Consider the following 20060-nt stretch of genomic DNA (forward strand, 5'->3'; position numbering starts at 1 on the left):
TTCTAAATTCTCAAACTCTAGAGAATCAGATTCATTTTCCTTTTGGAGACTTGGGAGTTTGGTATCATCAAATCTTACATTGATGCTTTCAATCAGCTTGTCGTCATTGATCAGATAAACCCTGTAGGCCTTAGACTCTAAAGAGTAGCCCAAAAAAATGCCTTCTTCAGCTTTGGCATCAAACTTTCCCAGATGCTCTTCTTTTAACACAAAGCATTTTGCACCAAACACATGAAAGTAACTCAGTGATGGTTTTCTGTTGGCCATTACTTCATAAGGAGTCTTATCCAAATCCTTGTTAATCAGGGTACGATTTTGAGTGTAGCAAGCAGTGCTTACAGCTTCAGCCCAGAAATAGATTGGAAGTCTTGATTGACTAATCATAGTCCTTGCTGCTTCAATCAAGGTTCTGTTCTTCCTTTCTACGACACCATTTTGTTGTGGAGTCCTTGGAGCTGAATACTGACGAGAGATGCCCTTATCAGTACAGAAGTCATTAAGAACAGCATTGCGAAATTCTGTTCCATTATCTGATCTGATTGCCCTTACTAGCAGATTTGCTTCCTTTTCAATCTTCTTAATATGATCAATGATGACGAGTGCTGCTTCATCCTTTGAATGTAAGAATAATACCCATGTGTATTTTGAGTAGTCATCGACGATCACAAGAGCATATCTTTTCCTTGATATAGAAGGAATGTTGACTGGTCCAAACGAATCCATATGAATCAGTTGAAGGGGTGAACCAATGTCAGTCATGCCTTTGCTCCTGTGTGATGCTTTCTTTGACTTCCCTTTTTCACATGCATCACAGAGTCCTTCTTGACAGAATTCTTTCTGTGGTAGTCCTCTCACAAGTTCTCTTTTGACTAAAGAGTTCATAGTCTTAAAGTTCAAGTGTGAGAGCTTCCGATTCCATAACCAACTATCATCAGCAGAGGCCTTGCTGTAGAAACACTTGACCTCCCCCTTACTTGCTGTGTCTATGTCGGCTATAAACAAACTTGATTTTCTTACACCACGGAGTGTAAGATCCTTGTTCTTCCGGTTCTGGATTAAGCAAACTTCCTTCTGAAAGATTACGTCGTATCCTTTGTCACAGAACTGACTGATACTCAGTAAGTTGTGCTTGAGTCCTTCCACCAGAGAGATATCTTCAATGATGACATTTCCAACTTTCAGCTTACCATATCCCGTTGTAAATCCTTTGCTGTCATCTCCAAAGATTACAATTGGTCCGGTTCTCATCACCACATCTGTGAGCAGGGACTTTTCTCCAGTCATGTGTCTTGAACAACCACTATCAAGAACCCACACAACTTTACTTTTCCTTCCTGTGCCCTGCATTCACAAATGGATTAAACTTTCTTTGGTACCCAGACGTTCTTGGGTCCAGGTGGTTTAGTAGAAACAGGATTATCAACAGAAACTGATTTAACATGTGCTTGTTCAGGGGTGACTGGACTCTTCTCCTTTTTAGTCTTAGCAGAAGTGCTTTTAGACTTGGAGTTGGGAGTTTCCTTCTTCTTAGAAGGACTAGCAGTCTTTGCCACAGGGGCAACAGAAGGTGCAGGTATATTCATATTCATGGCAGATGGTGCAGAAAAAGATGCATTCAACATGGTAAAACATGCAGACATCATATTCATAGCACATAGCATGCAACCTACTCTACCACATGGCAAATGAACAACATTCATGTTAACAGTATTAGGCATGCTAGAAACAGAATTATCTACTTTAATCACTTTACATGCATGAGTAAGATGATTAGTAGAATTGCAATTATTACAAACCTTTCTAGCATTAGAATTCCTAGAATTGGTGTTCTTAGGATCTAACTTGCCATTCCTGTTGTTCTTCTTTTTGTTGGAACTAGTACTTCCTAATCCAGTTTTATCTGAGTCATCTCTGACTTGGGAATTAGAAGGTACATCATGTGATTCCTGTTTTACTTGAAGCTTAACAACTTTCTCATTTTTCAACTCTTCCTTGATGACAAGGTCTTCTTCTATCAGAGGTTCTGTTTGTGCCTTTCTAAAGATAGGGGTCTTGGTGTTCTTTAGAATTTTAGGTACATTTGTTCCTTCAGGAGCATTCTCAGTTCCTGCTGAAACAAATATGCCTTCATCCTCTTTTCTCTTCTTTCTTTTAGCACTTTCCAAAGAACTATAGTCAAGGCCAATAGCAACCTTCTTATCAACCCTTTGACTATCCAAGATCTCTTTCTGTAGAAAAGCAGAATTCTGATAGGCCCTAAGCTTAGTTTCTAGGTCAGCAATCTGAGACCTAAGGGACTCCTCAATTTCTGCACTACACTTCTCCTTATTCTCTAGATATTCAATTCTATCTTTAAGGTTAGTGTTCATGAGTTTCTCTAAAGCTAATTCATCTACTCTTTCTTCAAGTTTAGCTATCTTTAGAGAGAGACTACAGTTATCTGATTCTGAAGCTAATAAACTAGTGTGCAAGTTATACATCTCTTGACCTAGTTCATTTATAGTCTTTTTATAATCAGCAGTAGTCATGTCATCAACAGAAATTTCAGGAGATACCTGAGATGGAGATTCCTCGACAGTGTCAGCCATTAATGCAAATGCATAATTGCTCTGGACAGGTTCATCATCAGAATCTGTGTCATCCCAGCTTTTTCCCTCAGCAATGTAAGCCCTTCCTTTATGCTTGGCCACCATTGCTTCCAACTTAGCTTTTAGCTTCTCATTCTCTTTCTTCAGATCCTCATAAGAATTCTTCTTATCATATGAGTTGCTTCTTTCTCTGACAGGAGCCGCTTTGGGTTTCCTGCACTCTGTTGCAAAGTGCCCTAAGTCATTGCAGTTGTAGCATCTGACCTTGCTCTTGTCATACATGTTTGGTTTGAAACTGCCAGTACTCTTTGACCCTGACCCTGAGTATCCTCCTTTACCCTGAAACTTGTTCCCTGAAGCTTTCTTGTACCGGGGGTTCTTCCTGAACTTGATATGCTTGAACCTTGCAGCCATATAAGCCATTGACTTATCTTCCAGCTGCTCCAGCTCTTCCTGAGTGTAGAACTCATCCTCCAGTTCTCCAGAAACTTCATCAATTTCAGCTTATACAATCTCAGTATTGGTAGAAGGATAGTCAGCTTTGATGGATGAACAATCACTCTGAGCAACAGTGTGATCATTGATACCATATTCAACTAATTGTTGATAACCAAAGTATGGTTGATCAGCAATAAGTGCAGTGGTCTTCTGTAAGGCCATACTCCTGGATTCTGTTGATCCACCACCATATATGATCTTTCTTTGTTCAAGTTCCATCTCAAACGTCTTCAGTTTTCCAAACAGCTTTTCCAAAGTCATAGTTCTGAAGTCGCTTCTTTCCCGGATGGTCTCTGTCTTTACAACTAGATGGGGTGGCATTACAAATGAGAACTTTCTGTTAATCTCTTTCTGTGGATAAGTCTTTCCATGCAGTGTGAGTTCATTCAACAGCAACATGAACCTTTCATAGATTTGAGAAATGTTCTCTCCAGGTATTGCCTGAAATGCTTCATATCTGGCAATTAGCATATCGTATCTGTTTTCCCTGACTTCTTCAGATCCCTCCATCAATGCCTCTATAGTGTCCCACATTTGCTTTGAAGTTTTCAGACTTAGTATCAGATGTGTTATAGTCTTGGTCATTGATTCAACAATTATAAGTTGCAGATTATGGTCATGTGCAATATACTCCTTATCAGTTTCAGTGTATTCGCTTTTCTCTTTGGGAACAGACTTTTGTGGAATACGAACACCATTTTCAACAGATTCAGGAATAATCTTCATAGGCAAAAACGGACCATTTTCCAGAATCCCAATGTACATGGGATTAGCAACTCTGATGTACAACAACATCTTCATCTTCCAGTTGTTGTAGTCATCCTTGTCAATCGGAGGTACTTTGATTCCTAACTTATGTGTCGACATTGTTATCAGATAAAATTACGATTGTACGGACATCTAGCTTTTCAGATTGGTTACGGATCTCAGATCTGTATATCGATCAGCGTAGCTCTGATACCAATTGTTAGGTCCAATCAGACGTAGAAGGGGGGGTTGAATACGTCGTACCAATTTCTTCGATTTAATTTAATTGCGGATAATCTTGTTTCAGTCCATGTTAAATCAATCGTAAATAAATAACTCCAGCAAGTCGGGGAATATTCTTGTATTAGAAATAATCCTCGGGTGCTACAAATTCCAACACAAGTGTCGGCTGCAGAGACTACAATCACTCTATTACAAACTCTCGATAAAAACGATATTCTAATTTAACTCTCGAGAATGTGTATAGTGTGTGCACTTACAAAGTGTGTAGTTGTTTTCAAATGAAAACATCAACCTCTATTTATAGGCTTTCCAACAACTAACCATGGTTAACGAGTTCGTCCTGGACGACTTCGATTTATAAAAATAAATCTAACTCCCTAATGTAAAAGTTGCGCCTGAAGTATACAGTGTGTATATATATATCAAAGTTGCGCTTGATATATATATATACATATACATATTCAAAAGTTGCGCCTCTTTTACACTCCCTTCTATTGCCTTAGAATAATTTCAAGTACTGGATCAACCTTTGACTGAGGGTCAAAGGTTGCGCTTGGCACAAGAAAGTCAAACATGGTGCTTATCCTTGGTCAATAGATGCGCCATGCATCACAGAGTGTATGCCTTAGAATTATTCTAAGTTAGATGAGCACTGTGACACTGTTAACGACTTGGAGTCGCAACTTTTGACTAAGTCAAAGTTTGCGCTCCAAGTTCTCCCTTCATGGATGCTTAGTGATCGACTTAGAAATAATACCAAGTCCAAACTTGCGCCTTGGTGCCCCAACTCCCCTGTTGTCTCTCATTTGACTGAGACAGAGAAGACTTTGACTTCTCCTTGGTCAAAGGTTGCGCCAAGTAGAAGTTGTATCATGGTACCAGTGTATATATGTACTTAGACACTTTCTTGGACACTTATTCTTTTATCAACAAATAAATATATACATATATATAATTAATTGTGTTTAATTAATTACTTGAACTAATTTATATTCAAGTAATTCACAATTAATAAATATATATATATATATATATATATATATATATATATATATATATACTTATGTTAAAGAGTTCTTTTGGCAATATAAACTGGAGCAGCTCGATTGACTTGATCAATTAATTCGTTGATCGAATCCACTGAATACTTTCGTACGTCCTGACGTCCTATGCACTGGTCTGGTTCACGAACGACTCGAACTGAAATAATTCTTTGAATCCTTTGCTTGACAATATACTTGATCAGTCATTCCGGGTTAGATGTTGCTTCGATAAATTTGATTATAAATAATCAAATTAAATATACTGGAATCTTCTGGTCTTTGATACTTGATCTTCAGACAATCTTGATGGCAGAAACACATTGAACTTTATTCTTCACTGAGGCTTGAACATGTTAATGAACTTCTTTCAGTGGACGGATGCTCGTCTCAGATATCTTGATTGTCTTTGTCTGTTCGTATCGAATCTTCAACCTGTAGATTCCTGTATTATACTTACGTATTGTTTCCTGTCTTTGTTGTGTTGAGTTATCGTAATTACATTTACGTTACATTATGCTTTACAGCATTGCTCTCACTGATCTTCTTGAAACAAGAATTGCTAACTTCTTGAATTCTATGATCCAAATCTCTCCATGAATCCTCCGCAGACCTAGATCGCGTGTTGCTAGCCATCTTATTCCTTCTATGGTCGAGAATCGAAAGGCTCTGATACCAAATGTCAAGATATGACCTAAAGAATTGTATATTAATGGAAATGTAGAGAATACAGAGTCACCAGAATATAAGGAAGAATAAAAAATAGAACTATTCGTTCTAGAACACTACAGATAACCTGCCTATAACCTGTAACTCTATATTTATACACACTTGACCCTTGCTCCTAACTGACCAACTAACTCCAGCTGTACTGTAACCACCAAGTCCAGCTGTTCATGACAAGTGGCTCAGATCGTGACACAAATATGAACGTTCTTTGTAACTAGTTCTCCAGAATGAAGAAGGTTTTCTACGTCGAAGTTTAATTAAATTTCACTGCAATTTTCCTGATTATTCCGATTCACCCTGTATAGATATAGGGGTTTCTTTCGGAGAAAAATTATTATAATACCGATTCTCCGTCAGCCAGAACCCGGTAAATTGTTAGAGCAAGTTCAACGATGTCCTCTCATAAGTATCTTACAAATATAATTAAAAATAATAGGGTCGTTTGGGTGAGCTTAAAATAAATGCTTCTTGCTTAAAGAAAAATAAGTGAAGTAGAAGTTAGAAGTTAGTTAAGACTTATAAGTGATTAAAGTGTTTGAGAAAAAAGTAGAACTCATGAAACAAAAGACAGGAATCCTAAGTTTTAATAAGTGCTTCTCGACTTTTTACACAAACGGTACGAATAAGTGTTTCTAACTTAAAATTCCAGAAGCGGGGCTTTTAAGCCCCGCCCAAACACCCACTATGTCCTACTGATCTATGACATCATTTTGATGTATGAACTCCAACAACTGATACTCTCAAGGTTTTGATGATGACACTAACAGCAAGCTAATAACATGAAACTGATATGTGTAAGCATGCTATCAAAGGTTGTTTATGCGGACTAACAGTATTTCAGGATGTTAGCATGATTATAGCTGTCAGCAAGCTTACAGGAATATTTACAAGCTATCAGCAGGCTTACAGCGTGAACAGAGAAACAATCGGATAAAGATCAAAGTCTATTTTCAAGGAGATTTAATAGGAAACGACTTTGTAAGGATTCTAATATTTATATATATCTGATATAAATATTAGAGCTCAGTTTTATAAAGAGTTTCATTCAAAAACGTTTTCCTAACAAATAGGAGATTTTATTTCAAATCGATTTTATCTTTAACAAACTCCTATTTTGTTTCTAACGGGTTTTATTTAATTACTTTACTGAGATGATTTCAAACGTGAATTATCTTTTACTCAGTAAACTTATGTCATCCAAACGTTCATCATTCAATTCAAATTTAAACGTGAGGTTGTTACCAAGATCGTTGGGAAATTTGTTGAATTGTGACCGTTGGTATGATGTATATAAATTTGTGTGTGCTTTCATTTTCGGTAGAGAACAAGGAGAACACACCAAGCTTTCTGAAATACAACTCTTTACATTGCTAAATCTTTTGTTGAGCTCTAGTACTTATATTTGCATATATATTTATATTGAGAGTTCATAGTTTCGGTTGTATTACACTCATTCATTGTATTGTTCAAGGTGTAATGTTTTGTTGCTGTGTATCGAGCTTGTGAAACAAGGGAACAAGGGAACTAGTTAGCTAGGAGAGTATACTTGGGAAGTATAGGTCTTGGTAGGCTTTTGGTTCGTGGTTCAGGGGTTTCAGCAGGCTGATAATAGGAACAAGGGAGAAAGGGAGTTATATTATTGAATCTTGTAATTGTTGTTATTATTGATTAATAATATAATCTCTTACCAGTTGGTAGGGGACCAGGACGTAGACCATTAGGGTTAGGGGTCGAACCTGGCTAAAAGTCTTGGTGTTGCTAGCATACTGCTTTACATTATCTGCATTGCATTTATCTTATTAGCAGGCTAACTGTTTACTCTGAAAATTAACAGCAGGCTGTCATCGACAGATTAATTATTCGGTAACTTATAAAAATCGGGTATATTAGCCATAACACCTATTCACCCCCCCTCTAGGTGTGTAATTTCAATTGGTATCAGAGCTGTGTTTGTACTAATACTTCTGTAACAGGAATAGTATCGATCGATATGGCTGATAACTTTCAGGGAAAGTCCGATTTTAGAGCTCCTCTCCTCACGGGTTCTGACAACTACAATTGGTGGAAAGGCCAAATGGAGGCTCATCTATCCAGAGATCCCCTAATGCAAAGAGTTGTGCAAAGAGGTCCTTATGAATATCGTGATAGCGATGGCAAAGTCAAGGACGTTGATGTTCTCACAGCGGACGAGCTATCAAAGGTTGCTGCCAATGGAAAAGCAAGGAGTACATTAATCAATGGGCTGAATCAAGCTGAATATGACAAGGTCTCATCTCTCAAAACAGCAAAGGAAATTTGGGATGCATTGGAGACATATCACGAAGGCTCACAGGCGTTAAAGAAGGTCAAACTTGGAAAGCTTATGAAAGAATTTGGAAGCTTCGCTATCAAGAAGGGAGAATCCATTCGGGAAAGCCAAGCTAGATTCCAAGTCACTCTTAACAGCCTTGAAAGACTTGGCAAAAAGATTCCTCAATCGGAAATCAACATGAATATTCTTAATGCAGCTCCATTCGAATATGGTGCCAAAGTCACAGCATTGGAGTCAGCTCTCAACATTGATACTATGGATCACCTGGCTATATTTGCTGAGTTGGAACAATTTGAAGCTAAGATTGAAGCTAACAGCTCAGAAAGCAGCAAGCTGCCAACAGAGAAAATGAAGAATCTTGCACTGCACTCCTCTGTCAGCAAGCTGGAATCAGATGAGGAAACAGAATCAGATGAGGATCTAGCTCTTATGTCCAGAAAAATCAAAAGAATGATCGAAAAGAAGAATAAGATGAAAAGAGAAAAGGGCAAAGCTTTTGGTGCAAAGAAAGATCCAAAAGATGATGCATGTTTCGAATGTGGCAAGAAAGGACATTTCAAAAGGGATTGCTACAAGCTGAAAAACAAGTCTAAGCCGCCTAAACAGCAAGCTGATTACAAGAACAAAAAGAAATCAAAGGCACTTCTCACATGGAGTGATGATGAAGATGAGTCAGCTTCTGATGTTTCAAGTGATGAGATGGTTAACTTGGCTCTTGTTGGTCTCGACGGTTCAATAGAGACAACTGATTCAGATTCAGAGACTAATAGTGAGGTACATTCTATTAATTCTGAATTACATTCTATTGATACAACATCTTGTGAACTAACCATGCAGGATAAGAGTTGTTTATCAATTATGGAACTCATTGATCTAAAGAATGAGAACTATGAGCTCGAGAAAGAAAATGTTCATTTGAAGAAAGTCATAGGTGATTTCTTGAATGAAAAGAGTGCCAAGGCAAGCAGTGGAATCATTGCTACTCTCAAGGAACAAATCTCACAACTTGAAGGGAACAACATGCAAATCCAAAGAAGGAATGATACACTTATGAAGGAACTCAGCTCGCTGAGAGCAGATCTTAAAGCTAAGGATGCTGGCTTGGAGGCATTCGAGTTAAGCAAAGCTCAAAGCTTAGCTGAAATCTCTATTCAAGCTGAAAAGATCAAATCATTGGAGCAAGAAGTCAAAGATCTTCAGAAAGCCATGGGAAAGTTTGTTCAAGGAGAAGAAAGTCTCAAATCTATGATGAAACAAGCTAAAGGTTCTCATGACAAAGGAGGCATTGGTGCAGCTTCTACATCCACATCATCAATGAGATATGAAGGGAAAAATGGCATTCCATACAATTATGCCATGCCTTGGGTGACTTGTCACAAGTGTGGAAAGAAGGGCCATCTTGCTAATAATTGTCCAATGAAGAATACTCAATCAGCAAGCTGGAGAAGGAAGTCAGCTCACAGACAGTATGCTGACAACACAAACAGACAGAAGACAGCTCCTAGACAGTATGCTGATAAGACTGGCAGAACATGGAAGAAGAGTTCTAAAGTGGTCCAAATGTGGATCAAGAAATCTGATCTAAATGTTCTATATGTTTTATCATCTAACACTGCTGGACCCAACAAAATTTGGGTACCAAAACGTTGAGTTGTTTGTGTTTGTTTTGTAGGTTTGTCTCGTGTCTAAAGTAAAGCCAAATCAATGGATATTGGATAGTGGATGCACTAGGCACATGAGTGGAGACAAATCTCAGTTTCTAAGCTTGAAGATGAAGAAGGGTGGTCGTGTCACAATTGGTGATAGCAAAACTCTTCCTATTCTTGGCAAAGGAACTATAGGTAATAGTATCATTTCTATCAACAAGGTACAATATGTTAAAGGTCTTACTTATAACTTGCTTAGTATAAGTCAGTTATTTGATGATGGTCATATTGTTAACTTTGGTAAGGATGAATGTACTATACTTGTTGGTGCTAACAAAACCCCTCTAGTTGCAAAACGAGAAGGAAATATATATGTTTTGAACTTTGAAGAACAGGAGGCAGGTGTTTGTTTAGCAGCTGTGGATAATAATCCAGAAATTTGGCATAGAAGGCTTGGACATGCGCATATGGATCATCTCAGCAAGCTGTCAGCAAAGAAGCTTGTTAGAGGACTACCAAAGCTTAAATATGTCAAGATGGAGACGTGTTCTGCTTGTCAATTGGGAAAGCAAACAAGGACTCCACATAAGACAAAGAAAATGGTATCTACTTCTAAACCTTTAGAGCTTCTACACTTGGATCTTTTTGGTCCCGAAGCTTATAAGAGTATTGGAGGTAAACAATATGCCTTTGTTATTGTTGATGATTATTCTAGATTCACTTGGGTATTATTCTTGCGTACTAAAGATTGTGCTTTTAGTGAATTTGAGAAACTAATCAAGTTGCTTGAGAACAAACTAGATACAAGACTTGTAGGTATTCGAAGTGATCATGGTGGGGAATTCCAAAAAGACTTCATAACATATTGTGAAGAAAAAGGAATTTCACATGAGTTCTCAGCACCTCGTACACCTCAGCAAAATGGAGTTGTAGAGCGTAAGAACAGATCCTTACAAGAAACAGCTAGGACATTGCTGCAGGAAAGCAAGCTGCCAAGAAGTTTCTGGGCAGAAGCTGTCAACACAGCATGCTATGTTCTTAACAGAGTGCTTATCAGGCCGATTCTCAACAAAACTCCTTATGAATTGCTAAGGAAAAAGAAGCCTAACATCAGCTACTTCAAAGTTTTTGGATCTAAGTGCTTCGTACTCAAAACCATTGATAGGGATGGTAAATTCGACTCTAAATCTTATGAAGCTGTATTTTTGGGTTATTCTTTAACAAGTCGTGCTTATAGAGTGTATAACCTTGCTAAACATACTGTTGAAGAGTCTATTGATGTTTCATTTCAAGAGTCTACTGATGATCTTGCAAGGGATGAGGAAGAATGTGCAGGTACAGGTACTGGCAGCAAGCTGACAGTGCAGGAAACTAGAAATCAGCAAGCTGACAAGTCAACTGCCACAACTTCAGAAGGCAATAAAGCTACTGAATCCACTCCATCTCTTGAGGAAACCTTGGATAAGATGTCAAAGCTTACATTGGATGAATCCAGAGGTCAAACTTCATCAGCAAACCAAAATGTTGTTGATCAGACTCCTCCTAGACAGACTACAAGGAATGAAGAGGTCATAGCTCAACATAATCTACCAAAATCAACTAGAACAGTGAAGAATCATCCTCCTCAGTTGATCATTGGAGATAAATCAGCTGGAATCAAGACAAGGAAGGCTCAAGCCAACATTTGTGCTTATGCTGCCTTCATAGCTCAAGAGGAACCAAAGAATGTTCAAGAAGCCTTACAAGATGAAAATTGGATCATGGCAATGCAAGAAGAACTCAACCAATTTGAAAGATGTGATGTTTGGGAACTTGTAGATCCACCAGAGGATGCTTCAATTGTTGGAACCAAATGGGTATTCAAGAATAAAGTTGATGAATTTGGTACTATCACTCGGAACAAAGCTAGACTTGTTGCACAAGGATACAATCAGCAAGAAGGGATTGATTTTGATCAAACATATGCTCCGGTTGTAAGATTGGAATCTATTAGGATGCTCTTATCATTTGCATGCTTCAAGAAGTTCAAGCTACATCAAATGGACGTCAAAAGTGCATTCTTAAATGGATATCTAAAGGAAGAAGTCTATGTCAAGCAACCACCAGGATTCGAGGATGAAAAATATCCCAACCGTGTCTACAAGCTCAAGAAGGCACTTTATGGATTAAGGCAAGCACCTCGATCATGGTATGAAAGGTTAAGTGAATTTTTGATCAAAAATGGTTTCATTAGAGGTATAATTGATCCTACTTTGTTTACTATCTTCAAAGGTCAAGATATATTAGTTGTTCAAATATATGTAGATGATATTATATTTGGATCTACTAATGATTCTTTGTGTAAGTGGTTTTCAAAGTGCATGCATAGTGAGTTTGACATGAGCATGATGGGAGAGCTCAATTATTTCTTGGGGCTCCAAATTAAGCAAACTCCAGAAGGAATTTATGTGCATCAATCCAAGTATATCAAGAATCTACTCAAAAGATTTGGATATGAGAATATCAAGGCGAAATCAACACCAATGAGCGTTGTCAGCAAGCTGACAGCAGATGAAAATGGTAAAGATGTTGATATTCGAATGTATAGAGGTATGATTGGTAGTTTACTTTATCTTACAGCCTCTAGACCTGATATTATGTATAGTGTTTGTGTTTGTGCTAGATTTCAAGCAAAACCAAAGGATTCTCACTTACAAGCTGTTAAAAGAATATTTAAATATTTAAGTGGAACCATTACTTTGGGCTTATTCTATCCTATCACAAATGCTTTTGATCTTGTTGGGTATAGTGATGCAGATTATGCAGGTAGTCAAACTGATAGAAAAAGTACAAGTGGTGTTTGTGCATTTTTGGGTCAAAGCTTAGTTTCTTGGTTAAGCAAGAAGCAAACTTCAGTTGCTCTATCTACGGCTGAGGGGGAGTATTTAGCAGCTGGTGGCTGTTGCTCTCAAATGCTATGGATGAGACAACAATTGAAGGACTTTGGAATCAAATGCAAGCAAACTCCAATCTTTTGTGACAACACAAGTACAATCAACATTTCAGAAAATCCAGTCAATCATTCAAGGACAAAGCATATTGATGTTCGACATCATTTTCTGAGAGACAATGTTGCAAAGGGTGCTGTCAAGCTTATTTTTGTGGCTACAGCAGATCAGCTAGCTGACATCTTCACAAAGCCTCTTCCTGAAGAACGATATGTCGTGCTGAGAAGGGAATTGGGTATGTGTGATGTGCAGTCAGCAGGCTCTTAAGCATGGTCCGGGTACTATCAGCTTACTCCTAGCATTTTATATAATTTTTATTTATTTTGCATGCCGGTCAGTTTAAGTGTTAATTTGAAATCTGTGCTCTTAAATGATATTGCCGTTGTATGCTTAGAAAGTTGAAATTTTCTGTTGAATTTTGATACGTGATTATGTGCTTATCTGTGTAATTTATGATAAGGTTTCAAATTCAAATTAGTTCAAATGGATATATATATGTGATAAGAGATAAGTAGTGTTAACATCTTTTAACTCATTCGGTTTATAATAGATTAACATGAATTATTTTAGGAATATCACTTCGTTTAAGTTTATTCCTAAAACTACTCCCCTGATAATTGTTAAAAGAGTTTTGAAATATCTACTCACTCCACGCCTCTTTAACTACATATACAACCCTCCCCGAGACGCTAGGGTTTTAAACCATTTTCTCAGAAAAGCTTTCGTAATCACAATAGCAACTATCGGTTTACGGGTCGCAATGAGGAAGAAGACAAGGGCGAACTTGAAGGCTCACACTCCTCAGCCATCTTCTATTTCTCAGAAGCGCAAGCTAATTGATGAGGACGATGAAGAGTTCGTGACGGTTGAGAGCGGTGATGAACTTTCTGGTGTTAATCGCGATGAGATTGGGGTTGAGTCAACTCAGAAAAAGCCTAAATCAGAGATGCTAGCTGCTCGTGGTCTTGCCGGCCGAAAGGTCATTCTGGGTAAGCCGCTTTCTGGCAAAACCTTTTATTCTTGTGGTATTGTGAAACTCTTTGAGGATTTAGGGTTTCAGTCATTTTTAGTGGATATGCCTAAAAATTGTTACCCTGCTCTAGTTCGGGAGTTTTATGCGAATTTGCAGTTAGTTGGGTCTGATCAGTATGTATCGTATGTGTCGGATGTGAAGATCTGTCTGTCCTCTATGTTTTTGGGTGCTATACTTAAGATTCCACCATCTACTATGTCTATCCACACTAAAAGAGGACCTAAGGATGTTGAAGGTTTTTCTCACAAAGATCAATTAAAGTTAATCACTGGGTCTGAAATTGTTTCTGAAAATGCGTTTCCGTCAACTACACAATTGCTCCCACTGGCACAAGCTTTATTTAAGTTGTCTATAGAGAATGTTAGTCCAAGATTGGGGACTCGTTCTAATTTATCTTCTCAAGATATTGTTGTGGTTGCTATGTTGGTGGCTGGTCGCAAATTTGACTTAAGTGATTTGATTTTAAAGAATATGTTGGAATCTGTTGAGGGTAAATCAACTGGTGGTTTACCGTATGGCTTGTTGTTGACTCGAGTATTCGAGTGGTTTGGTGTGTCTTTTGCTGATGAGGAAGTCATTGTTGCTAAGGAATTTTTGGATGCTAAGTTTTTGGCTCAATCCAATTTAAAATTGGATAAGGATGGGCAGTTGGTTACTGCTGAAGTTCCTCCTCCTCCATCCGCAACGCAGTCTGTGAATGTGGTTGATCTGGGAATTTCTGCACAAGAGATTCAGGAATACATGGAAGAGCTTCGTTCCAATCATCAGCAGCTGGTGGACGGGCAAAAGCAATTGTCTGAGCAGATGGCTGATCTGGTTTCTCAAGTCAGTTTTTGGAAGGATATGATGTTTGGGGCACGAACTTCAACTGCTTCTGAGAAATGCAGTTCTGGAAGTTTTGCCTATGAACTTTGCAAACGTATGTATGGGTCTGGTGGTTCATCTGATGTCAAGGCAACTTCAGAAGATGATGCCACAGAAAGTCCAAGGCCTAGGACAGCTTTGGATGCACTGAAGGAAGCTGCTGGAACGGATTCTAAGTATGCTGCTGCTGGGAATGCACTGATGGCTGAAAATCTGATCGCTGCAGAACTTGCTAAGAAGTTTGCAAAGGACAAGGATGATCAGGACAAGGCTGGAACTTGATTTTCTCACCTTTTTAATGATTAAGGGGGAGGAAATTAGGAAATTAATAATACTTTACTTAAGTTTGTGTTATCTGCTTAAGTACATTATTGGCCCTAAGTTTATTTGTTTCTAAGACTAAGTTTTTGTTGGTTGGCTTGGATTTGAATTTGCTGGTGCTGGTCTCAGGTGGTTTATCCTGAGTTAACTTGGTTTGTGTTTGGATAATTTTTTGTTGGACACCAGGTGGTTTATCCTGGTTAATTATCTATGCATATTTGCTTTGGTTAATTGCTTTCTGTGTTAAATATTGTATATCTGTGAATTAGATATATCTGCTAGATTTTATTCTCTGTGATAATTGTGAAAGTTTAGTGATATTAGATTGCTATATTTAGGGGGAGTTTATTACTTTTTCCTAATATAGTGTAATCATCAAAAAGGGGGAGATTGATACTCTCAAGGTTTTGATGATGACACTAACAGCAAGCTAATAACATGAAACTGATATGTGTAAGCATGCTATCAAAGGTTGTTTATGCGGACTAACAGTATTTCAGGATGTTAGCATGATTATAGCTGTCAGCAAGCTTACAGGAATATTTACAAGCTATCAGCAGGCTTACAGCGTGAACAGAGAAACAATCGGATAAAGATCAAAGTCTATTTTCAAGGAGATTTAATAGGAAACGACTTTGTAAGGATTCTAATATTTATATATATCTGATATAAATATTAGAGCTCAGTTTTATAAAGAGTTTCATTCAAAAACGTTTTCCTAACAAATAGGAGATTTTATTTCAAATCGATTTTATCTTTAACAAACTCCTATTTTGTTTCTAACGGGTTTTATTTAATTACTTTACTGAGATGATTTCAAACGTGAATTATCTTTTACTCAGTAAACTTATGTCATCCAAACGTTCATCATTCAATTCAAATTTAAACGTGAGGTTGTTACCAAGATCGTTGGGAAATTTGTTGAATTGTGACCGTTGGTATGATGTATATAAATTTGTGTGTGCTTTCATTTTCGGTAGAGAACAAGGAGAACACACCAAGCTTTCTGAAATACAACTCTTTACATTGCTAAATCTTTTGTTGAGCTCTAGTACTTATATTTGCATATATATTTATATTGAGAGTTCATAGTTTCGGTTGTATTACACTCATTCATTGTATTGTTCAAGGTGTAATGTTTTGTTGCTGTGTATCGAGCTTGTGAAACAAGGGAACAAGGGAACTAGTTAGCTAGGAGAGTATACTTGGGAAGTATAGGTCTTGGTAGGCTTTTGGTTCGTGGTTCAGGGGTTTCAGCAGGCTGATAACAGGAACAAGGGAGAAAGGGAGTTATATTATTGAATCTTGTAATTGTTGTTATTATTGATTAATAATATAATCTCTTACCAGTTGGTAGGGGACCAGGACGTAGACCATTAGGGTTAGGGGTCGAACCTGGCTAAAAGTCTTGGTGTTGCTAGCATACTGCTTTACATTATCTGCATTGCATTTATCTTATTAGCAGGCTAACTGTTTACTCTGAAAATTAACAGCAGGCTGTCATCGACAGATTAATTATTCGGTAACTTATAAAAATCGGGTATATTAGCCATAACACCTATTCACCCCCCCTCTAGGTGTGTAATTTCAATTGGTATCAGAGCTGTGTTTGTACTAATACTTCTGTAACAGGAATAGTATCGATCGATATGGCTGATAACTTTCAGGGAAAGTCCGATTTTAGAGCTCCTCTCCTCACGGGTTCTGACAACTACAATTGGTGGAAAGGCCAAATGGAGGCTCATCTATCCAGAGATCCCCTAATGCAAAGAGTTGTGCAAAGAGGTCCTTATGAATATCGTGATAGCGATGGCAAAGTCAAGGACGTTGATGTTCTCACAGCGGACGAGCTATCAAAGGTTGCTGCCAATGGAAAAGCAAGGAGTACATTAATCAATGGGCTGAATCAAGCTGAATATGACAAGGTCTCATCTCTCAAAACAGCAAAGGAAATTTGGGATGCATTGGAGACATATCACGAAGGCTCACAGGCGTTAAAGAAGGTCAAACTTGGAAAGCTTATGAAAGAATTTGGAAGCTTCGCTATCAAGAAGGGAGAATCCATTCGGGAATGCCAAGCTAGATTCCAAGTCACTCTTAACAGCCTTGAAAGACTTGGCAAAAAGATTCCTCAATCGGAAATCAACATGAATATTCTTAATGCAGCTCCATTCGAATATGGTGCCAAAGTCACAGCATTGGAGTCAGCTCTCAACATTGATACTATGGATCACCTGGCTATATTTGCTGAGTTGGAACAATTTGAAGCTAAGATTGAAGCTAACAGCTCAGAAAGCAGCAAGCTGCCAACAGAGAAAATGAAGAATCTTGCACTGCACTCCTCTGTCAGCAAGCTGGAATCAGATGAGGAAACAGAATCAGATGAGGATCTAGCTCTTATGTCCAGAAAAATCAAAAGAATGATCGAAAAGAAGAATAAGATGAAAAGAGAAAAGGGCAAAGCTTTTGGTGCAAAGAAAGATCCAAAAGATGATGCATGTTTCGAATGTGGCAAGAAAGGACATTTCAAAAGGGATTGCTACAAGCTGAAAAACAAGTCTAAGCCGCCTAAACAGCAAGCTGATTACAAGAACAAAAAGAAATCAAAGGCACTTCTCACATGGAGTGATGATGAAGATGAGTCAGCTTCTGATGTTTCAAGTGATGAGATGGTTAACTTGGCTCTTGTTGGTCTCGACGGTTCAATAGAGACAACTGATTCAGATTCAGAGACTAATAGTGAGGTACATTCTATTAATTCTGAATTACATTCTATTGATACAACATCTTGTGAACTAACCATGCAGGATAAGAGTTGTTTATCAATTATGGAACTCATTGATCTAAAGAATGAGAACTATGAGCTCGAGAAAGAAAATGTTCATTTGAAGAAAGTCATAGGTGATTTCTTGAATGAAAAGAGTGCCAAGGCAAGCAGTGGAATCATTGCTACTCTCAAGGAACAAATCTCACAACTTGAAGGGAACAACATGCAAATCCAAAGAAGGAATGATACACTTATGAAGGAACTCAGCTCGCTGAGAGCAGATCTTAAAGCTAAGGATGCTGGCTTGGAGGCATTCGAGTTAAGCAAAGCTCAAAGCTTAGCTGAAATCTCTATTCAAGCTGAAAAGATCAAATCATTGGAGCAAGAAGTCAAAGATCTTCAGAAAGCCATGGGAAAGTTTGTTCAAGGAGAAGAAAGTCTCAAATCTATGATGAAACAAGCTAAAGGTTCTCATGACAAAGGAGGCATTGGTGCAGCTTCTACATCCACATCATCAATGAGATATGAAGGGAAAAATGGCATTCCATACAATTATGCCATGCCTTGGGTGACTTGTCACAAGTGTGGAAAGAAGGGCCATCTTGCTAATAATTGTCCAATGAAGAATACTCAATCAGCAAGCTGGAGAAGGAAGTCAGCTCACAGACAGTATGCTGACAACACAAACAGACAGAAGACAGCTCCTAGACAGTATGCTGATAAGACTGGCAGAACATGGAAGAAGAGTTCTAAAGTGGTCCAAATGTGGATCAAGAAATCTGATCTAAATGTTCTATATGTTTTATCATCTAACACTGCTGGACCCAACAAAATTTGGGTACCAAAACGTTGAGTTGTTTGTGTTTGTTTTGTAGGTTTGTCTCGTGTCTAAAGTAAAGCCAAATCAATGGATATTGGATAGTGGATGCACTAGGCACATGAGTGGAGACAAATCTCAGTTTCTAAGCTTGAAGATGAAGAAGGGTGGTCGTGTCACAATTGGTGATAGCAAAACTCTTCCTATTCTTGGCAAAGGAACTATAGGTAATAGTATCATTTCTATCAACAAGGTACAATATGTTAAAGGTCTTACTTATAACTTGCTTAGTATAAGTCAGTTATTTGATGATGGTCATATTGTTAACTTTGGTAAGGATGAATGTACTATACTTGTTGGTGCTAACAAAACCCCTCTAGTTGCAAAACGAGAAGGAAATATATATGTTTTGAACTTTGAAGAACAGGAGGCAGGTGTTTGTTTAGCAGCTGTGGATAATAATCCAGAAATTTGGCATAGAAGGCTTGGACATGCGCATATGGATCATCTCAGCAAGCTGTCAGCAAAGAAGCTTGTTAGAGGACTACCAAAGCTTAAATATGTCAAGATGGAGACGTGTTCTGCTTGTCAATTGGGAAAGCAAACAAGGACTCCACATAAGACAAAGAAAATGGTATCTACTTCTAAACCTTTAGAGCTTCTACACTTGGATCTTTTTGGTCCCGAAGCTTATAAGAGTATTGGAGGTAAACAATATGCCTTTGTTATTGTTGATGATTATTCTAGATTCACTTGGGTATTATTCTTGCGTACTAAAGATTGTGCTTTTAGTGAATTTGAGAAACTAATCAAGTTGCTTGAGAACAAACTAGATACAAGACTTGTAGGTATTCGAAGTGATCATGGTGGGGAATTCCAAAAAGACTTCATAACATATTGTGAAGAAAAAGGAATTTCACATGAGTTCTCAGCACCTCGTACACCTCAGCAAAATGGAGTTGTAGAGCGTAAGAACAGATCCTTACAAGAAACAGCTAGGACATTGCTGCAGGAAAGCAAGCTGCCAAGAAGTTTCTGGGCAGAAGCTGTCAACACAGCATGCTATGTTCTTAACAGAGTGCTTATCAGGCCGATTCTCAACAAAACTCCTTATGAATTGCTAAGGAAAAAGAAGCCTAACATCAGCTACTTCAAAGTTTTTGGATCTAAGTGCTTCGTACTCAAAACCATTGATAGGGATGGTAAATTCGACTCTAAATCTTATGAAGCTGTATTTTTGGGTTATTCTTTAACAAGTCGTGCTTATAGAGTGTATAACCTTGCTAAACATACTGTTGAAGAGTCTATTGATGTTTCATTTCAAGAGTCTACTGATGATCTTGCAAGGGATGAGGAAGAATGTGCAGGTACAGGTACTGGCAGCAAGCTGACAGTGCAGGAAACTAGAAATCAGCAAGCTGACAAGTCAACTGCCACAACTTCAGAAGGCAATAAAGCTACTGAATCCA

The sequence above is a fragment of the Daucus carota genome, chromosome 8 (genome assembly GCF_001625215.2).
Source record: "Daucus carota subsp. sativus chromosome 8, DH1 v3.0, whole genome shotgun sequence".
NCBI lineage: Eukaryota > Viridiplantae > Streptophyta > Magnoliopsida > Apiales > Apiaceae > Daucus > Daucus carota.